General features: G+C 36.0%; 1 protein-coding gene across 2 annotated transcripts in view; it reads left to right on the plus strand.

Annotated features, from left to right (window-relative positions):
* The first annotated feature begins 244 nt into the window (after window positions 1–244).
* Window positions 245–21,335, plus strand: part of LOC121295611 (RNA binding protein fox-1 homolog 3-like) — a 272,179-nt gene continuing 251,088 nt past the window's right edge. For both annotated transcript variants that reach the window (XM_041220488.1, XM_041220489.1), the window contains exon 1: window positions 245–292. The gene's annotated coding sequence lies outside the window, so the exon portion shown is untranslated. The remainder of the gene's footprint in view (window positions 293–21,335) is intronic.

The following is a 21,335-nucleotide window of genomic DNA, read 5'->3' on the forward strand; positions in this document are numbered from 1 at the left end:
AATCATTTTGTCTGTGCCTCTCCCCCCCCAAAAAAAGATTTGAATAATTACTAGATATTAGATAAGAATGCAGGTGACACTGTGAATAGAACCTAATCAGATTTGAACACATACTGTGCAGTTTCCTTAAGACAAGCCCCCAATTATTTTTTTTATACTGTTTTTTTTTTTTTTCTGTACATGCGCTGGTTTTTCTCTCTCCCTCCCCTCATCACTTACAGATGGCTTTTGTCTTGCGTGCAGGTTGTGAACAGAGGAATACAACTGCCGCTCAATCCGAGGATATACCACTGTGAGTATTGTCATGTTTATTTTTCTTTCACCTTTTCTTTTCTGCCGTTTTTATGCATGAAGATAGACAAAACACAACAAAACGAAGGGAGAAATTCCTCTACAGCTGTCAGAAAGACAGGACTCTGGTTATTGCAAGTAGTGTGGCGTTTAAGTGTGAATGCTGGAAAACTATAAACTACTAGTTTCTTGTAAGTAACTATTAGTTTCTCATAAATAACATGCTGATAATCTTTTGTGTTTTCCTAACTGGTTGTATTGACATATTTGAATGTTGTGGTGTTTTCTTCAAACCGCGGAGTCCTATCAATACTAAATCAAAAATGTTTGAAAACACTTGCCTGTCACCGCTGTGCTGTGCTGTTTGTGTTTGTTAATCATAACCGAAGTATAAACTATAATCAGCAATACACACACACACACACACACACACACACACATATATATATATATATATATATATATATATATATATATATATATATATATATATATATATATATAATATATATATATATATATATAATATATATATATACACACACACACACCTAATAACACACATTATTAATAATAATCCTTGAAATTTATGCATCTTTTGTTGGTTTGTGTGTTGTTTGTTCTTCTAATTTTAAAATAACATTTTAAATAAAACACTAAAAGACATCACCTGGCGTTGTTCATCTGAGCTTTTGTTAACTTTTTTTACTGTTGCTAAGGATTTTCTGATTGATTCATTTCTCTGCTGACTTGAGTTGTTTAGTCTTGGACTCCCTGTACTTTTTTTTTTCCATTTCACTTCAGTGATAACATCCTTCTGAACAGAAAATGTGGCTGAACAATTAATATATGAGGCTGTAAAGAGTACATTAGATGACGTTGGGCTCTGGGCTTTTAACGTACTTCAAGATCCAGGGTTCTTATTATAAATCATAGCTCCTCTCTGCCTTTTTCAGCTCTTTGTTTTATTTTGATTAGCTAGCAGTCCTGGATGGATTGTGGGTTTTGAAAAAGAAAATCATAATAAAACAGTGTTTTACCTCCAGAGGTGTTTTTATTTCCTTTTTCAATATGATTGCATTGTCTATTTATGTTGTATTTATGTATGCGACTCTGCTGCTTTCTTCCCCACGGGAGCATTGTGGAGAAAAGCTTTCAGTAAATAAATGATCAGGTGGAGCTTTATGATCTGAGAGCTCTTCAATCCTGGCTACACCTCTCATCAGAAGCTTGTCTGGTCTGTTTCCCTCTTACTCACTTCTGCAACAAATGTGCAAAATTTTGTAAGTAAAACTATTCTTTTACGCACAGGAATGTATTCCATAGACTGTATTTTATTAATATTACATTTCATATACAGCCAACAAATATCCAGTAGCATAAATATAAACAAAACACAATTTAGAGACCAAGGCAACACCATTATTAAGAGTTTAACACCTTTTTGGAGAAAAAAACCCCAAAACATTCTATTAACGCAAACCCACTACCAAAATCACGTATTATATAAAAAAAACATAAATATAACTGACCCAATAATAACACCTTAAAGAAGATGAAAGAGAAAAGATACCTTTTGATTTGCTTTTAAAACTATAAAATTGCATTCCACTTACAAGACCACTAATTCTTTATGAATAGCCTGCTATTGACTTCATTCAGCAATAATCAAGTGCTAAAGAATAGCAGGGGCTCCGTCAGGGGTCACTTTGGGTCCAATGTGTATCAGCCCATATCAGAGAGATGGTGCTAACTCTGTGGAAAAGTGATTTAGTAAGCTTGTCTCCTGTCACTTTTTAACTTTTTCTTCTTTGAATAACCAAGACCTTTAGAGCCCTGGAGTGTCCTGCCAGTGATGATGTGCTTGTCCAATGTGTTACATGTTACAGTAAAATTCAGAATTTGGTCAATCTTAAGTTTTACCGGTAAAAGTAAACATTTATCAAATAAGGTGGTAAAGGTCAGCAATGATGACGAAATAGATTGCTTTTTGGACATTTACAGGTTAATCTTATGATTTACCAAAGTGTATTGGTAAATGCAGGTATGTCATCAAAGAATGTATTTATTCCTGCATATAAATTGTCAATTAATAAAAAAAAATCATTAGTGTCAAAAAATATATGTATTTCTGCATACACATTTTTCATTAAGAAAATAATCATGAATGAGCTTACAGTAATGCATAATTGAGCAACTCAACATGGTACTGAACAATATTGTGAACCACTTATGTAGAACAACACATCCTGGTGAATTTGCACATAAAACAATTCACGATAGTGTGAAGGGATATTGTACTCCAACTGCGTAGTGGTTTGATGAAATAAAAGCATTCTGTTAAATGCAAATTAAATCATTTAGACCTTTGTTTTTTTCAACAGAAAATCACACTTTGGTTATGACACAAAACTCAACAAATATAGGCACTAAATAGATATGCTGCTTGGTAGACTCTTGTGGCACTTGGAGTTACACAGGGCTCCTGAAGCCTTACAATACACGAAAGCGAGATATTCAGTCACTAGTCAAAGGCACTTCGTTGTTATTAATATTTAGGGGTAAATGTCCGAAGTAAAGAGTTATCATGCTTATTCCAGACATTTACCTTTTTGCGGGGCTAATGGTGACATTTACCAGTAAATCTTAAGCTTTGGCAATATTCATACACTGGTTCGTTTTTTTTGGTTTAATTAAAACTTTTAAAGCTTGTGTGTTTAGGGTTTCTCTCTACTGAAACAAAATAGCATCTGCAATAACAACTGATTGAGGTGTGTATCTCCATCTTTAAAGATCAAAGTTTTTTTTTATCTTTGATTAACATTTCTTTTCAATGCGACTAAACTGTTGCAGTCATGTGTTTTTATTACATATCTACGTCAGAATAAGGTCAAAACTGACATTAAGTCATAATGCAGCCTATATGAAATACCATCATTTAAAGTGTGGTTTCCTTTGTACAGCAAAGAACTGGTGTTTGTTTTAGTTATCAGAAAAATGGCAGTTAGCTGTTGCTATTTCATTATGTCACAACATGTATTTGTCTCAGAATCCTGTACAGGCTTTGGTGGGCTTAAAGTACTATATAGTTCTGTGAAACTGAAAAATAAATTATTTTCTTATTTCAATAAAGTATTAAAGCTGTGGGAACACAAACTTGGTTTCAGGAGACTAGGTTTCAGGCCACGGCATGACTCATCATGGGAGGCAGGATTTGATACAGCAATGTTGCCTCAAATTAGGTCTCCCAGTCTCTTGGAGCCAGATTTTAAGCCACTGTTCCTGAGAAAGTGGCTTTTTGTTCCCTCTGCTTAAGGATGTTTCTTTCCTTCAGTTTTGTACAATCTGTGTTAGATGTGCTTTGCTTTTCCCATTCACAGCCCAGTTTTGAGCGTGTTTGCCTGTATTCTATCGCATGGCAAAGTGAAAGGATGTAGCTCTTAAGTCTGGAAAAGTAACTTGAGAAAATTGATAGTGTATTCCACTGCATTGGATTTAACAACTGTGCAATCACCAGACCCGATCAGTGGAATTGTGAGAACTTGTTGATGGTCTCTCACTTAAACTGGATGATAGACCTTTTGACTGATCAATAAATTTAGCCAAGATAAATGAGAACCATTCTATCAATTATAGATAGTCAGGCTGTCTTCTACCAATGAGAATCAAGAAGTCCCCAGTATTTGTGAGGCAATATCCCCAGCATAACATGTGTCTAGAGGTGGATGGTGGGGATCTGGAAAGAATAACAATATAAATAGTTGGCAGCGAACACAGTTCTAATAATTACGCTATAAATAGCAAACAGAGATAATAGGCAGCACGCTGTTGTTAACTGTAATTAGATGGGTAAGTAGAAAAATATATCAGCAAATGCCGTTATCTCAATAGTTATTTATGCAGTTCAAACTGGAATAAACAGGGATTATGGACTGGTCTCGCCTTGCAGACGTGTGGATTATGTCTAGCATGGCCGTTTTATTGCTGTTATAAGTCAATAAAGAAGTTTTAGGTTATTTTTTATGTTGTTTTTTTGAGATGTAGTTGTGGAGTGCTTTATCGAAAGACAAGCTTTTAGTTTTGGGACCTACATAAAAGAGGCCATTTAAATTTTTTTACCTTTCACTTTTCATGAGTTATGATTATGACACTCATTAAGTTGTTCTGAACTATGCTGCCCAATGACGAATTATAGGCACTATCTCTCAAATAGCTGTCTGAGTCCTACTGTTTGTTTTCAAACAAATGTTCCTTGGCTCGTTTGAGCAAACGAGTATTCATTTTTTAAAAAATAAATCTTGGGACTTGCGGTGGGGGGGGTTAAGGTTGATAGCTAAAAGCTCTGAACCTAGCCTCACTTTATGTACAACTATACTACAGCATCTGTTAAAGAGACCCCTGTTTTCCCTTTTGGATCTTTGTAAATACATTGCATTGCTACCGAGCAATTGCCATGCAGTGTATAAATCAAGAGATTTACTGGAAACTCAGGAGATCATACTCCTGACAACAACAAAAAATAGGAGACATCATAAAAGAAAGAGGGTCAGTAGCAATACTGTAAGTGGAATTGCCTGTGCCCAAGGTTTGATAGAGCTGTGACCACTGTGAGTAATAAAACTGTCAAATTAGTCCCCTGCTTGTTTTCAGAATGAGTGAGGCTGTGATAGCAGGGAATGTGCTTTTAACCATCTGAAAGTACAATATTTGTTAGGTGCTGTTAGGACAGAGGCTGCAAAACAGGTAAGCTTTCACCTTCTAAGTAACCATTGATAGCCAACTAGCTAAATATCAAATAAGCCTAGATGGTCAGCAAAAATGGGGACTTCAATGTTCACGAACATACCAGTGTAATATCACGTGCATTTTAGCATTAATAAAAGCTTGTTGTGTTTGGCAACCCTTATATAATATGGCTGCTTTACAGAAATTCAGCTGGAGACAACCCTTGTTGCATTCAGCATAACTATAAAATGATCGATATTTCTTAAACCCCTTTAAGATAGTGCTTTTAAAAATAAAAATAAATCAAATAAAACATGTTCTGGACCAAAAAATTGATTGTCCTATATACCGGATGCAATGCATCAAATAAACTGTCAAAGGGAATAGAAACCATAAATAATAATGAAAGATTTTTTTTGTTTTTGTTGTAATCCTTATTGATATTAAATCCTATTATTGAATATATAACACATAATATCAGTTATTAAATAAAGTGTTCATTTGTTTACTTAAGATATATGTTTGAATTGCATTGAGCATCAGTTTCACCCATCAGGGCAAGTGTTGGTATTTGCTGGCTGCTTGCAGATCTCAGTTTCACCTCTTCAGAGGTCAGACACCGCTGCAAGGTCAGAGAGTCCTGATCGTCTTCACGGGCTTCGTGTTGGCTGTGGGGAACAATAGCTCCCAGGGGAGACTGTGAATTAACCCATAAGAGCGAGACGCTTTTGTTTACACTGCAGAATCATCCTTTAAAAGATTAGATTTAAAAGACTGAAAATCTATTTAACAAACCTTACCTTGAAATGAAAGGCTATGATACGCTTGTCTGAAACGATTGGTTAAGTGAGAGCCACGTTTCACGGGAGCCCTGTAATATTCTTTTATGAGGAGCTGTTTGAAGTTTGGACCTTTACCACGTAGCTTTGATTTCTGTTTGCTTGGAATCAAGAGGGAATCAGATTCCCCATGAAGTGTGCAAATGGTAATAGAGCCCTGCATTTCAAGATATGATTCACTACATTGATCTATTACATTTAGGTCCTTTATTCTTAGTTTTTTTTTGGTTTGCCAGATGTAGTTTATCCTTGAGAGAGGCATTTTTAAACCCACCTGCTCTAGAAAGCCCACCAGTATAAGGACGTCCTTTGAAATGACTGCCTTTTTACAGTACAGCATAGTCATTTAAAATTAAGATAAAGGTTTTCTATTTGATTACTTTATTGACTGTCTGTGGTTATAGCGCTGTTCTATAGGAGGGTATAAAACTACGCTGGAACAGATGGTTCAGAACTTGTGTTGGAGGGAGATCTGCATCAGATTGCATGTTTTTTGTTTTTGTCTATGCAGATTCGTACAGAACATCACTTGGTGTTCAGGCATGTGCTACATGAAGAAAGACTAGCAGCCAGCATGAATATCCTGTGCTTGCTTGCTTGAGTTTCATTGACCCTTCTTGTTTGTATGGTTGCCAAGAAACAATTGGCAGCCTGCATCCTACTGTGTGTCTTATTAAATTACTGGGGTACACCTTCCTAGTTTATTTTGAATATTTCTTTCACAGTAGAAAGGAACAAGGAGCCAGCTGAACACTGCAATGCTTGTGCAGGTCTGGGTGGATAGAGTGGGGCAGACTCTGACTTGCTCTCAGTGGAGCTTGTTGGGCTGTGGGCAACGGCAGAGTGAGCCAGTGAGAAAATTGCCCTTTTCGTGGATGGGCGACTTCGACACTCCGCAGAGCCTCATAGCCAACTGGACAACTAGCTTCCAGTCACCATGATAAAAACAAGCACACTGTGTAGCAAGAAGGATTCATGGATTTGTTCTTCTGTGAATAAAATGATCTTGGAAACATTGCTGTAATTGTAAACAAATAATCCACAGGTATAATTAAGTTAATGTAAATATTAGCTCACGTAACATACATACAGGTATTAATAACACATTTGTCTTATCTATCCAATAGTACCATGTCTTACACATCACCCACATCATTAACCCTAGGAGAAACTGCCAATCATACACATATACTGTAACCGACCCTAGCTTTGTTTCCTTTGTGAAAAAATGTGTTGCTACATACTACTGTTTAACACCACAGCCACTGACCGAGTGGCTGGCATAAGCATGTTACCACTTGTTTTTTATGGGGAGGAAGACCAAAGGAAGAGGAAACTTGTATTGCAGGTAGGAGTGTTCTTTTTGGCTATTATTGGCCCCTCTGTGCTATGGAAATCCTTCACGTAGGAAAGCTTATACAATTCTATTCAATTGAATTCAGTCTCAAGTTTCTTGAATTTAAAGGTGATCTGTGTATCTCAACCTTAATGAACCAAGGACCTCCCTAAATTAGCCTTCTCCTTGAAACCTTTGTATGTGTGTCTATATATATATATATATATATGATGTTTCGCCAGATAACCTTCCGCTGAGGAAAATAGTCCCTATCATAACACTATGTAACACAATTTTTGTTCCTGGGTAGTAAGTGTTATTTCCTAATTGCTTATGCCTCAAAAGTATAGAAAATGGCTATTATTCCCCACAAACTTTGCTTTTGTGACCAGGACAGTGATATTTCAAAATATCACTATTTTCAATGGGAAAATGAGCAAATATGTGTCTTTTCGTTCACATAAAGTCAGAAAAAAACAACATATGAATCCAAATTAACATGTATTTATACTAAAGTATTTACAGTATAATTGTAAATCTCGAAAAACTACTCACTTCTAAATCTTTTGTAGTCATCTTTGTATTACTTTAGTATAAATGCATGTTAATTTGGATTCATATGTTGTTTTTTTTTTTACTTTATGTAAACGAAAAGACACAAAAGCTCCCGTTTTCTCATTGGAAATAGTGATATTTCAAAATATCACTATCCTGGTCACAAAAGCAAAGTTTGTGGGGAATAATAGCCATTTTCTATACTTTTGAGGCATAAGCAATTAGGAAATAACACTTACTACCCAGGAACAAAAAAAAATAAAAAATTTTGTTACACAGTGAATTAGAAAGGATGACATACACATAAAAAAGGTTTTATTATTATTATGACATTGCCAGTTAAATTAACTGTAGGGTTGTTGAATAGTCTGTGTAGTATAGAGTCGGACTCGAAACTTGTTGTTGGAGGCGGGGCGTCATTCAAGCAGGAAGGGAGTGGATTGGCTGGTGCGGAAAGAACAGAAACAGGGTTGACAGTTTGACTGGCTGGTTTTGAGGCACGGTGTTGTTTGGATCCAGCTTATGACAGAATTGTTGATTATCGTGTCTTTGTTGTTGATTTGCATTCCAGGAGCTGTGAATTGGGTCTTCATTACAATGTCCTGTCACAGACATGATTTTCCTTGTCTCTAGACCAGCATCAGAAAGTATCAATATTTATGTAGCTTTTTATATTATAAGATTAGTTGTAGATTACAATATTAAGGGAAAAAGCCGGTATTTATGCGTGAATTGATTTAAAATTTAATTCACAGTTAAGCACTTAAACATTCCGTGCCAAATAGAAGCCCGCTAGATCTGGAAGCTGATTGGTGTCAACAAGGGTGAGTTAATAACTTTTTATATATATATATATATATATATATATAATATATATATATATATATATATATATATATATATATATATATGCGCGCACACACACACGTGCATTTGAAATAAAATTGGGAAAGGAATATTTAGAGTACTCTGTATTTTAAAATGCACTGTCGAACAAGCATGAGTCGCTCCGAAAGGTTAAAGGAGATGAAAAACCCCCTACTTTTTGAAAAGGTTCATCGATAATAAAATTTTTAACTTTGCAAGGCTCTCCGCATTTTCCCCCTTAAGGCTTGGAAGACGTTATTGAGAGTTGCTCTCAGTTTCCAGCAAACTTTCATTGTGTCAGATATAAAATGTGAAATTGCTTTTTTAAATTTTACCCTTGAAACACAGCGAATGCTAAATGTTACACCCTATTATTACTTGTTTTTCTCATTGCCTAATTTGCAAGTATGAGTATGGGGCTGCAGGCTCTTCTTATGTAAAGTTCCAAGGAGTTTTCAAACCACAGTTTCTTTCCTTGTTTAAACCCAGAGTCACTGCTGCTTTCTAAAATCTAATTCTGTGTTGCTTTGATACTTGAGGCTTGTCGTCAGACTGCAGATGCAAGAAAGCTACACAAAGCAATGTGTTTTATTTAGCTAATAATTCATAGGATTCAAACCAGTGAGCTCCTGATTGTACTGTATGACTTACTCCGCTGCCAGTACTGGATGAGCTACTGTGATGCCGCACAGATATATGCACCATAGGCTAGAAGTATGAATCGGTGTCATCTAGAGTTCTGTCACTGGCAATACATTGGAGTGCGCTACTGTAGAGGTGCTGGCACTTACTAAGACACTGGCTGATCTGTGACACCCAAGTATAACTAATGGGCAGCCTCTGAACTCATAGCACCACAGACTTCAGTAACAGTCACTCAGTGATTTCAAATAGTATTATAACAGTTAAAGAGACAGTAAAGAGAATAAAAAATAAAGCGAGTAAATGTCTTTTCAAACTATTTAGTCTTTGACAATATTGGAGGTATGTTAGAAAGCTTTACTTCTTTAGATCCATATTGTTTCAGCATAGGTTTATCGCAGATACGACACCCAACCCAAATCCACTTTTAAATCTGGCATTCAGTCTTTTGAATAGAGAAGACAAATGATCTGTTTTAGACGAACACAAAGCACCCTTATTTTTACTGTTGCACTGAAGCAGATTTCTCTGTTTATTTTTTGCCACATGCCTGTGAAATAGTTACATTCTTCAAAATAACTTTGCCTTAACGTGTAACAGATCCATTTCAATCCTGTAAATAAAGAAGAAAACTTTTAAATGAGGTCTTAAAGTTGCTCACTCTCAGATTTAAAGTCTGCTGTAGTAGTGGCTGCTGGTAGTTTTGTTCACTTTATACCTTTAACACTACCATCAATTAAATAAGGATTTTAAACTCATAGTCGTCATAGATATCTTCATGGATATATATATATATATATATATATATATATATATATATATATATATATATATATATATATATATATATATATATATATATATATTCCCTAGTCTGATTCACTAGATTGTGCTGCACTGCAGGTTGGAAGATAATAAATATGTTTTATTTATAGGTAGACGCAAGGTAGGTGACTCATGACTGGCAAGGTCATCTGGCTTCTCTCCTGGCTGGCTTGTAAGGCACTAGATACTTGACACTCTTATTTACTGTCTTTAACTCTATAGAGCACACTTACTGTACATGTACAATGCCGCTGAGGCACACTGAAATACTGATAGTTCTTTCTACCTGGACGGTGGTGGCTGGTCCCGCATCGGTACAGAACCCTATTGCAGGTGCAGTTTCTGGTATCTATTTATGGGGTTGAGGGATAAGGAATCAGGATAATAAGGCAAGGTTGGCTTGAAAAGTGAAGTGGATGGTGGACTTCATAAATCTTAGGTTGGTTTTAGTTTATCAGCGTACAATTTTATTGAAGGATACATGTTATCAGCTTGCTACTTGTTTATCATTGATATAGAAACTTTCCAAATACCCTTTAAGATTGTCAAACATGCTTTAGCATACACTTTACAGTCTTATCAACCTGTAGTTGTACAGGGGGTGTTAGTAGCAGTACTTGGGTGTAAAGAGATGGCCAGCCATATAAATAATACTGAAGCAATACCTGTAGTTGTTACCAACTCTGGCATCATGTGAAAAGGCTTTACCCAGTTATATGGTATTACAAGGGCAATATGGTTGGGTAATAAAACAATATCTGACTGCATTATCAGAGATTCTGTTAAATTAAGATGCGTTGTATAATTTAACCCGGTCATTGGTCAGGGATTCGAGATTTGTAGTTAGTCAGGGTTTTAATGCAATGCAAAACAGTTTGGTTAGGTTGTTTTTGAAGTGTAATGATTAAAGACATAACTTAGCCCAGCAAGGCCATTAAAGTTTGTGGTTATTGACTCTTAAATCTGTTCTTTGAATATCAGCTGTTCAGTTCCTTTAAGGGTTCAAATGCATAATATGATATCCTTAGGCATCAACATTGACAACTCTGGTTCACCCTCATTTGAATATGTAGCCTTGAGAAAAGGTTTGGGAGGGTGAGAGGAGTGGTAGAGGTTGGGAAAGTTCTTTATTTGAATCTGTCTTCGTAAATATGGAAGACGAAATAATTCATAGAAAGCTGTAAGAATGAGCGTTTTGAGAAGAAACAGCACAGTAGATTGCTAGCAAAGAGGGTTAGCCTTAGATCTATTTTTAATGGTCACCGTGGAGATGAGGAGCTTGTTTACATCGAGTTTGCTTCTACTGTTTACAGCTGCATCGGATTAAAGTTCTGAAGAAAGAAAAAAAATAAAAATACCGGTGGGCATAACTCTGGGAAGTGAATTCCACAGAGGGCACACGGATTCCCTGGATACAGCGAAGGCTGTTGCATCACATTACATTCACTGAGCAGCAGACCAGATGAAGGATATTTGAGGTTGAGGTTGTTTTAGGGGGTAAGGTAGCACAAGAATGAAAGTCACCCTAATAATACAGTATTTCCAATGCTATACAAACCAAGTAATATACACATCTCTCATCTATAAAGATCTATGCTTGTATGAAAAACAACCTTATTTTATGTGTGCGTTACATGTCTCTAAGCATGCCGTAATTCCTTTACCAGTCTGTTAAACTGTTGTGCCAGTACAGTCATTTTTATATTTTTACAGCAGTTTTAATCTGTATTTTTTAGCTGTTACTGTTCTTTTAGGATAACCTTGGTAATCAGTCAGTTTGGTATAAGTCTGTCTTCTAAAACTTGAACACTGACTGGGTTTGAAGTTTTACAAAACCGTACATGCACCTTTGGTTTAGTTACTGAGATGATGAGTCGGGAAAGGTGATGAAAAGGCTATGGTGTATCTGAGCTCTTCAGCATGTCTGGTGTTTTCTTGTGTACAGCAGCCAGACATCCATCTCTCGTGCACATTGATGTCACCTGACCTACCCAAGCCCTTGTGACTGATGATGTCAGCGTTGCTTCAGTGCTCTGCTTTAACTTTTATCTGTTTTCTCTTCCTCTACGAACTACCAAACTATAAAGGCAGCAGTATCTAATTCTGCCATTCCTCCCCCAGGGTGTGTGTTTTAGATTTATTAAAAAGCAATTCAATAGGAGAATACAATATAAGCGTATTAAAGTGTATTTAAAAAAAAAAATTTAAAAAGCATAATTATTTTGTGAAAGGAACATAAAACAAATAACTAATATTAACAGTTTTTTTTTCCCCTTTTCCGTTCTTCGTAATAAAAACCTTCATATCTCAGACTCGTGGTGTGAGTTTTATTTTTTATGAAGCCGCGTTTTTTATATTTCTACACACGGTGCTGTCTGTGGCAATACTTAGTACAGAAACGTAATGAAAATTTCTTACCGAGAATATTCAGTGGATTGTAATTTTTAGATTATAACTCGCTATGTTCCTTGTATAACATGCATGTATAATGCATATACTACCACTAACAAAACAAAATCACAGTATACTATACAGAATACAAAGTATACTGTGCACCTCATGTGAAATGAGCTGTCTACACATAACATGCAACAAATGTATAAAAGGTTGAATGCATTACTCAGACATAACTAAACCAGGTGCTTTTAACCTGACTGATAGTGGGGCTTGACCTATATGTGCTGACATCAGAAAAGTATTATATTCTGTCTCCAGTCAAACAGGCGTATCTTTACACACACACACACACACACACACACACACACACACACACACACACACACACACACACACACACACACACTTTTAAACTATTGTATATTGGTACTGTTTCCATGTAACAATATATTAGCTATCATAGGCAAGGATGAGAGTGTCAACTGAAATTCTAATATGTTTGTAATTGTCTAACAATTGAAATTGCTATCTGAAGGCTTTTCTTGCTGTGAGATTCCCGCTGCCACATGCACCCCCTTTTAAGAAGCCTTATTTTAAAGGAACTGGCACAAGCAGTCAGTGTATAATATAAGATTATTAGGCAAAGTACCACTCAGTAAACTAAATAAGATAAATAATAAGGTGATCTTTTGAATAAAAGAAACTGCATTAGTGGTTTCAGAGTTATAACAAATGGGTGATTTTTCAACAGTAGTTTAAAGCCTCCGTGATTGTTCAGGGTATAACTAAAAATGGACTGTAAATAAATTGCGTTTCAGCTTGATGGCAATTACTGTGTGCTTTAGATCTGATCACAGTAACAGACACTTCCAGTGTTTGCAAAAGGGATCCCATTGAAACGGTCTGGCACAGAACAAAGCTGTAAATCTGGCAATTACAAATGTCAGGTTATAATTATGGGTTAGAATTATTATTATTATTTTTTTAAAGCTAATCCCCTTTGGAGCCCTTATTAACAGCCACCTTCCACTGAAACAGTAGGCTGAAGTGATAATTTGTCTGACTGTATCCTGCTGCATTGAAATGCAAGTTGTTAGTCCTCTTTTCGGTCTACAGGCGTACTCAAAACTCTTCTCAGTGAGTTTGAATTGGTAAAAGGCCAGTTAATCAGAGTGAGATATATCATCAGGGCTTTCTTGAAAGATGTTGCTGTATAAACAGATGGGATAATGTTTAACCCATTAACTGCCTGGTGTTTTGATTGATTCAGGTGCATATTATTATATAGGCTCTTTTCTTTCCGTAGTCTGAGCAAATGTGGTTCTCATCTAAACGAGGTTGTTTTTCCAAAAGTGTCCATTAGGTGGCAGTGCAGACACGATCCACCAGTTATGTCACCAGTTTTGCCAAACCAGTTTTTAGCTGTTGTTTTGTTCAGTCAGGCTCAAAGACAAAGCTGTGTTTTTGACTCTGGCATAAAAGGTGATGTGCATGCACTGTCTACCATTATGGTCCCTAAAGTTTATTATAAGGAAAACCAAAAAAAAAAAAATCTTATAATAACCAATTCTGCATTCAAAAAATCAATGATCTATTGGACTCCTATATTTTTTTTGTTAAGTCTTGTTACGGGTCTGAACTGACTGCAGTTATTCCAGCAGTCATAAGCCAACCTTTAATACATGTTAGTCAGTAGATCTGCAATTGATTACTTGCAGTAATTGATACAGATCCAGGTAACTATGGTGGGGATTTGCTGGAACCTGATTATTTTATTAGCACATTTCAACAAGGTACTGTAGCCCTAAAACACAGTATACAGATGCCGCATGAGTGTCATGGAAACACAATGGAGTTTTCTTTTGTTAAAGTCTGTTTTATTCTCTGCATTAGTATGCAAGTACAACGCTGTGCGACTGACAGTCTGCTTAAGGGCTAGGAGGGTAACATCTTTAGTTTAATTCTGCCTCCCCATGCACAAAATCCCCACTCCATATGCATGATGTTAATCCGAGACGTGAGCTGAATTCTGTTTTGGGAGCTGGGGAGGCAGTGTGGTCTTTCCTTTACTTGGTTCAGATATTTAAAACACGTTGCTGGAGTCCCAAGCAGCAGCAGTATGGATATAGACAATACCACAGCAAGCGGAAAAGAAAATTAAGCTGTGAGCTGGGGCTTTCGTGTATTGTCTCTTCTGCATGTTATTTCGTTTCATTTTTATCACCTTTTTGGTAACAGTTAAAATTAGGAAGCTGCTCAGCATATGAGAAAATAACTTTTAAAGTTCATAAAGTTTATACTCTTTTTCAGAGCCTGTTTTGGTGGATTAAATAATGTTTTGTGTACATGAAACTAGTTTTTTTTAACCTTATGAAACCGAAGAATCCCTTAGGTGCACACAAAGCCAAAACCCAGACCATAGCGAATATGGGAGTACCCAGTTAACTATTCCAGGACTAGTGTAACTGGGTTAATGCTGCATATGGCTGCAAATTATTATTAAAGGTGTTTTATTATTAAGGACTAGTGTTTATTTAGGGTTAAGGATTAATTTGTTGCACATTGTCAGCATTTCCAGACTCGCTCAGCACTTCATTGATATGTAGGTGTGCTTGTTCTCTGAATGGTATCAGTCACCCCCACAGCAGGGGATGAATGGAGATGTATCTGTCAGAGCGATGGCTCTAAACAGTTGCCTTAGGCACTCATTTTGTTTTATGATAAATGATAAAGTCCTTCCTCCAGCCAGTCACAAACATTGCAAATGCCATCATTTTGCTTTTAGCATTTTCTTGTACGTGAAAACCCGTAATGTGCATTTTCCTCAAGTGTATGTTATAGGTGACAACTGTGTTTGTTTTATGTAAAAAGTATTTGGTAATTATTATCATTTGCTGTATTGAACACTCCTAGATGCTACACCACATTTCTAATTAAGCCAAAGAAAGCTTCTGCTCTTGTGAATTTCTGTTCATGTGGCAGACTCAAAACATACGGGGTAAATCTGTCTCTGAACTGTACAAAATAACATTTGCTGCCTCAGTGCCTTTAACACTTTGCGATTCAGTTGTAGTTCAGCGAACCAGAAGCTTGTCTGGGTTAGTTCATGTTGTGTCAGGTTTCTATCATCACTCACAAGGCTAGTCTGCTTGTCACTTGATAAGAAAAGGATCTTGTATAACTTGTTAAAGTTTGCAGTGTTCTTTAACTGAACTACACTCTGATGCAAATCCCTTTTTTTTCTAGCACGTAACGGGTTGAATTACATGTAGATTTCTGCACAGGCTAGCAACACAAGTGGAAACGTTCTTGCCGGCGGTGCTTAGCGTATTTTGAAAATCAATTAAATGCTCAAATATCTCTCTCCCTGCTAAGGTCAAGGGAAACAAATGAATTATAGCTTAATGGCTTGGCTTTACAAACAGCACAGTGTAACTGCATGAAACTGGTATTTAAGTTACAATATAGTCAATTATGTAGAGAAAAAAAAAAACCTAGAACAAAACAAAGGACTCCTGTGTCTACTTAAATAACTAAAGATGAGGACAGCTTACTGAACAATAGCCACTACAGTAATTCACTTTCAAAGTTTATCATGTATGAACACTTGGCTTTATCTCTAGTACAAACTGGATAGAATGTTTTTTGGCGTTGTTTCTAATTCTGTTTATTCCTAACTTTTTTTTAGCATGTTGTGCAAATGCTTTACTGGATAAAAAGCTAAGTAAAACCAGCCAGTAGGAATTAACTAAATAAAAAAAAAAAAATGAAATTGTGAGCCAAGATCCTGGGTAAAGAATCAAAATACTGAGAGTCTCTGATAATTCCAATGCAGCCCTTTGTATCAAGATTATGAAAATGAAACATCTAACAGTGTGTGGAAATCTAGCCAGTGTATTTCAGTCTGAAATAAATACACATGAAAAAGGCAAGGTGTTAAAACCTAGATTTCAAGTGCTTAGTTTTTAATCATATCCACGAAAAACAAAGAACCAATGTTTGCATTGTATAGCTACATTTTCCAGGGAGAAAAATAAAGATTAAGTTCTTTATTATTTCTGAACTCTATATCAACACTATTCTTTTGGGGGAAGGTTTGTGCTCTTAGTGTTTTTGCACACACGCTTGTTTATTTTTCTGCTTTTTCTTTCTTTCATCAGTGAGTGTGGAATAAAAGCCCTTCAACTGCATCCGTATCGTTTACATAAATGTGATTATATAGCAATTTGACGGTTATTTGCATGGCATTTCACCCCTTTGTTACAGGAGCAACCAATTTTAACATTGCCATACAGTCTGGTTTGCAAAAGACCTGTGGTTGTCAATTCTTTTTCATTTTGTTGTCATTTAAAACCATGGCCCAATTCAGTCTATAAAATGTGTTGTGTTTACTGCATTTCAGAGAGGATTGCATTGAGATTTGATTAAGTATCAGAGGTCTGGGAAGACTTCTCTGGCCAGCAATTATAGCAGTCAGCTCTGTTCTTAGATCATGCTTTGAACTGAATTTCTTTTGAAGAGGATACCAAGTGTCAACTTAAAGTAACAATTGTTTTGTTATTGCAGCTTCTAAATATAAATTCTGCTCACTGGTTATTAGGTTTATAGTAATATACTAGATTCCATTTGACCATGGTATCAGGAGGGATAGAAACAAAAAAAAAAAAATGTAATCAGGGACCCATTCTGTAAAAATAACCAGCCTGGATAATAATCCCAAATTCACATCAGGTTCACAGCCTAGTGAAAAAGTAATAAGCAGCTTTTAGCCCCTCTTCGACCTCAGTGGTCATTACCTTTGACCTGTTGTGTTGGCACTGTTGGTCTGTTAGCGACTTGTAGGGACATTGACTATGAATTGAATATAAAAGTAAAGTGTAAATGCACTGAATATATAAGTAAAGTGTAAATGCATTGAACATAAAAGTAAAGTGTAAATGCATTGAATATAAAAGTGTAAATGTACAAAAAAGGTAATTCCAGTACGGCAGGTTGAAAATGATATAATTCGTAAGATATTAACGTTACATAAGGTACTATTTTAAAGCAGAGAAGTGGTGCTAACCGTCGTGTCTGGGTCAGTCTAAAAACTACAGCCTACCTAGAAGATAACAATTTCAATGATATATAAGACTCGAAAAGGTGCAGAGCTTTTTATATTAAGAATACAGTCATATGAACTTTTTTAAAAAGTGTTTTTGAAACATAAATATGATATATAAATAGGATTGGTTGGAAAATGTATTACATAGTCAGAAATCTGAAAGCTCTAAAGCTTCCTTTGTGAATGAAGGGTTAATGATTTAAATAAATATATTTGAAACGTGATTGCCTGGCTAGTAAGCACTAATTTTACTTGAAACACGGTTTTCTATCACCTGCCTCTTTTATTTCTTTGTATAATAACCAGAGATAATATAATATACCCCTCGAAGATAATCATACTAATCATATACAAATATTGCAGAGCCTGATTTATTCTTATTCTTATTATTTTTGGTCAATTAGCTCTACTTATGCTAATCTGTGAGTTTGTTAATCTTAACACAACGAAATCAGAACATGTTCTACAGAATAGCTAGGCTAATCAAGGTAAAGCAATTACTGTAGATAAGGCATCTCTTTCTTTTTCTAGTCTGCATCATGAAGCCACTTACACTTACTGTATTTTTTGTTCCTTTCAAATATAAATCAAGAACATCAATGATCTTAGGTTCTTGCTTATAAATCTTTGGGGGGGTGTTTAAGCACGGTGGGGTTTTTGTTTGTCTTTTCTACCTGCATCATTTTTACCCTCTGTTCCTCATAGCTTCTCCCCTGTTCTGTTTTTTTTTTCTTTCTCGTTAGCCCCTGCAAGGCTAATGAGGCTCTTTAATTTATTGTTTAGTGCTGTGCTCAAGGCTATGGGTTGGTGGCACACCTCCAAAACCAGTGCGTTCCATCCTTTTTGTTTTTTAATTTGATTTTGATTCATTTATACTCTGAAATGTGCCAGCACTAAATACCTTACAGAGGACCATGATTTACTAAGCCTTTGCATTGTCTTACTTTTTCAAGCAATACACATCCCAAGGTATTAATTTAAGTGCTATAACATGCACCTGGAATGCTTCATGCAAATTATGTCAAGGGGCCTTCTGCTCTTTCACCTTTCCATTCTTTCTGTAGCGGGCGATAACTCATGAACGACTTGATGGAATGTAATGTCACTGCATATGTAGAAGGTTTGGTGTTGTTTGCACCTATTCATTTAAGGGTGACAGACCCAGCTGGAATCATTGGAGTTACAGCTTAATGCTACAGCTGCATGGCCAATTCATCAATAAGTGGCGCTGTGGTTTTACAGCAATATGTGATCAGTGTTTTGATTTTACTCTATAAAGTATGCCCAGCCCTGTCAAAAGCAGGACAGCCTAGTCCAAAACCAGACTGATGGCACTCTTTAAATGTGCAGGTGATTATCTTTTTGAAAATAGGAAACTGCATGAAAGAAGGATATTGAGAGGGACTGCTAGATTAAAGGTGCCCTGCCTCTGTATATGAAACTGCCTGCAGTGAGAATGGCACAAAGCATTGAGAAGTAATTTACATGAAAATACACAGTTCCCCTTTACTCCTTGTATCCCCTATATAGCCCCACCACAGAACACTACACAGCTAGACTTCCGATTCTTACTGCCCTGGGGAGGAGACTGGATGGTATTTCAGACAGATTAAAAAACACCACTGTGAGGGAATCTGAATCCCTTTAACATTTTGAAACCAAAACAAGATCTGTATGTACTTTGCTAGCATTTACTTACTTTAATGTCCTCTTTATCACCCATTCACTTAGATGTAAATCCTCTGTCATTACCCTTGACATGTTTATCGTATTGTAGTGTCATCATCTGGGTAAACAGTCCTTTATGTTTTCTTTTTTTATATGACTCTTTTAAAAACCAACATCTGTATGGCTCTTTCAGTCAAAAAAGCCTGGTCAAGATAAATTACTTAGTAAGCAGCATAGTTGCATGGTATTATACATTGCTAACAGAAATGTAGAATTAAAACTCAGTAGAGATGTAGCGATAAGGCATGTCACTGGCACATGAGTCAACACAGAGTCTCCTGGGCAAGGCTAAAATAACATTGCAAACATGAAAAACAAGAAGCAATATTAAGATATTATCCCATCATGCCACCCATTGTTTCCTCACCACAGCCTCATGCTGTTGCTCTGAGCCTAATAGTTCACAGCTATGATGGTGTTATTAACAACATCTTGGAATTTCATTGGAAACCATTAATATCTGTCGGGAATGTACAAACCAACTCACCATTTCATTTATTTTCTGTGCCTTTGGATTTAATTACAGATTTTTTTTTTTCTTCTTGCCAGCCTGGACCAATTATTCTTTAAAACAATGAAGAATTAATTTACACCTGTTGTCAAATACTTTTTTTTTTCTAGTTAAAAATAATTAAGCCATCATTACACATCATGATTAATGGATCGCTGTTTTTCATCTGTTCTCCCAGTTAATTTGTTTTTCATGCCTCTGACAAGGTAGCACAAATCAAATTACATATCCACTGCCCCAAACCTGAAGATCCACAGTTTATTCTATTTCCTTTTCTCCCCCTCGCTTTCATCATTATCTGGTGTGTAATGGATCGCAGGCCTGATGTTAAATGTATTCATGAATCACTTCATTATACCAGCCAAATGCTTTTTAAATATTTGCATACAACTGTTAACATTAGCTGGAAATTGTAGACTTGCATCAATGGCCTAGCCTCCCCAAGGTACAGAAAACATTGTCTGAACCAAAAGGATTGAATGGCTATTGTAAATACTGTACTGTGCTCTTCTTCTGAACAGATTAGTCACCTTGTATAACAAAAATCCATTAAGTCTGGCATTAGGTCAACCAAGGCATTTGTAATATATCTGTGAAAAAATTAAATTGGATCTCCCTCTGCAAAAAAATCAAATTTCGCAAGTTTCAAGTGTGAAAGGAAAAATGTAAACGTGGCGAAAAATGAATAGCCAGTTACTGTATTACTTTGTTATTGAAGTGTTTTCTTTTAAAGTTAATGTGAAATTCATACCTGTAAGCAAAACCAATTCTGCAATGTATTACATTTCTGTTTACCTTTGAAGCAAACTTTCTTCAAGTATTTTTCAAACTTTCAATTTCAGGGTTAAGAATACAGCAATTTTAATGTTTCTGTGCATCTCTAATATGGGTCCCCTGAGGTCCAATAAAAGTCCCCCTATTTCTGAGTGATTTAAGAGCAACAGAAACAGTCTCTATTATGCTGCTTAAAGTTCTGCTGAAGCACTCCAGGATATGGGGAAGACTTTTATTGGTACACAGGGGACAACTATTGGAGAAGGATAGATGCATTAAAATCGAAGAATGGTGGCTTTCAAAAGCAAAAGTTTAGAAGTTTCTTGAATGTTAAAAAGATACTTTAAAAAAAAAAAAAAAATCAAAATCAAGAATGTGCTTCTGACAAGATGTGAGATCACACCTGGGGGAACCATTCTCATTCTCGCATGGTTCCTTAGGACCTTCTCAGGATTGCTTATTGTCTCATTGATTTTGCCAACCACACACACACACACAAACACACAAATAGGTAGCTCAAGAGATGGTTATATTGGGTAATAAAAAGTAAAACTGTACAGATGTTCACAAATTGGACTGAATGTCCTAATCAAACATTTAAGACTTTATCAAGACTTAACTTAATTTAAGTTAATTTCCTTCTATGGTGACAGAGAAAGACTGGGATTTTGTATCTATATATATATTTTATGAAATCCAACAGCTGTTGTACCCCCTTAAGTCCCGCTGTCCTGAGTGTTT

The sequence above is a fragment of the Polyodon spathula genome, chromosome 20 (assembly GCF_017654505.1).
Source record: "Polyodon spathula isolate WHYD16114869_AA chromosome 20, ASM1765450v1, whole genome shotgun sequence".
Classification (NCBI taxonomy): Eukaryota; Metazoa; Chordata; class Actinopteri; order Acipenseriformes; family Polyodontidae; genus Polyodon; species Polyodon spathula.